Here is a 2,317-nt window from a genome sequence, read left to right as displayed (position 1 = left end):
GTCAGAAGACTACTTGGCTTTCTCATAATATACTGAAAACATCTGCAGTCTTGAGACTACAGCCTGGCCTCCAGAACAATGTGCACAATAAAACAAAACAATCCATAGAGTCTTGGTGTACCACACACTGTTAATTGCGCTCTTGTTCCTGCATGTCAATATATACTATGTGTAGTATGTCTCATCTCCCCCGGCTGTGGTCTCGCTGGCTGCCTCGGTGCCCACACTGCCCTTTCAGGCCGTGGCTGTTTGTTTTGATGGGAAGCAGAACCATCGGTGAAAAATTTGCAACGTCAGGTTTTTCTGCCCTTTTTAGTATTCCTTACTATTTATTCCCTCTTTACTACAGTTCTGACGTCGACTGAAATGTGGCTTCGCTCTTCAACTTACAAACATTTAGCCTTTTTGGACGGGACTTACCCTCTTGATGTCAGAAGGCAACAAAAAGAGTCCTTTTATTTTTACAGGCCCACAACCAGAAGAGAAAATTACATGTTTGAACTCCCACTGACAGACCACCTATACACGCAAGTGTCTGTGTGCCATGCGTAAGGGACAGCGGTGAATGTACAAACATGTCAAATTGAATAGAACATAATGAACGGAGAAAGCATGAGGTGTCACTGAATGGTTTGAAAATCATGACGATCATACGCAGTCACTAGAACAACAGAATCCAGGAGCATCTTGTCAGACAGTGTTTTCCTCCACCACCAAAACACCAAATCTCTCTTGGAGGAGTGGTGCTCCCGTTCACAGACTGGTTGAATTTGTCTATGCATATTTAAGTCTTTCTGGGTTTTTCCCTTTAATCTGCTTTGTATATTAGCCTCCACCTCACGGGCCTTTTATATGACAGTGTGGTGCATTACAAGTGATTACAAGCCAGTAATGATCATAGCATGTGCTAAGACCAGTAGAGCTCCTGTTGTCACAATGGAGCTCGTACATGTTTTGTTTGTGTAATATGAGATGTTGGGTCACTTGAGGTGTTTAAAGCCACAAGGACCAAAAATAATAAATCTCAAGTTTTGTTCCCTGTCAGAGCAACAAAATCAAACTCCATGTCGCCGGAAGATGAAAACTCAGGATCCAAGTCACTTGTCTGCTCCACGCACAACACAACCTCTTTTAACTGAGCTGAGTCATTTGTTTCACTGCAGGAGACCGATATTAAACCTGCTGTTGAAAAGACCAGAAACCAGCACAGCTCAATGTCAAACGAGTGCGACGACAACGTCTTCAGATCCTGGAAGCAAATGTCACCAGATTTGTAAAAGACTAACTCGGTGGATAACATGGGATTCTTCTCTCTGGCTCACCTTAACACGTGTTTCTGACTCAAGACGACAGACGTACATGTGACTCATCTACGAAACCTTTCATCACTTGAAACTTTATCTTAAGTGACTGAGTCAGAAGTATTTGTTAAGAGTGATGCTTCCACTGTCAGCAGTTTCCAAACACTTATTGAAACTAGAGGGGCACTCATTAGTTTATACCCTCCAACTGGATCCTTATGAAACCACATTTAAATTCCCTACGTCTGGATATTTATGTGGATGCGCACCAAATTGCACACATTAATATCAGTCCTCTAAATATGTCATATTTGTCAATCAAGATCCATGAATTATTCTGAGGAATCTGAGTGTTGAAAAATGTCCTATCTTGCATTTTTTATGAAAGTGGGCGAAAGACATCCTGGATCTGCCCCCAAATTTAATTGCCGACTGTTATCTTGCTTACACACAAACAAATGGACCGGTGAAAGCATAATTTCCTTGGCAGAGGTTATTACATTTTTAGGATCTTAGCAGCTAACTTCCTGTTTTGATTTGTTAGTGTTGAGTTTGAAACATTAAATTAAGGGGATGTTATGACTCATACATGTGTGTTATGGGCGGTTTTACCAGCGCACAGGCAGGTGACATAGGAAATCCCTCAGTAAATGAATGAATATATGAATAAATAGGGTCATACAGGATAAGCAGTGTCGCTGACTGGTTTATTATCATGACATATATGAACTGGCATATCCTCAGTTGGTACCAGTCCATTTAAACCAATAGTGTCTCAGAATACAGATTCCTCATATTCTTCCATTTGACTCGTCTGAGCCTCCATCACCTCTTTATACTGTCAGTTATTTTAATGCATTTCCTGTTCCTTCTCCATCCACCCTCTGGTTTGTTTTTATAATCAGCCTCTTGCACCAGATGGTCTTTTCATTCACTCTCCCCCAGTTTACCTCCCCTCTGCATCTCAGTGTCGTGTTTTGTTTAGAGACTCACCAGCTCGCCTCGGTTTCTACGGA

The sequence above is a fragment of the Hippoglossus stenolepis genome, chromosome 1 (genome assembly GCF_022539355.2).
Source record: "Hippoglossus stenolepis isolate QCI-W04-F060 chromosome 1, HSTE1.2, whole genome shotgun sequence".
Taxonomy (NCBI): Eukaryota; Metazoa; Chordata; class Actinopteri; order Pleuronectiformes; family Pleuronectidae; genus Hippoglossus; species Hippoglossus stenolepis.
Note: the sequence above shows the minus strand (reverse complement) of the source record.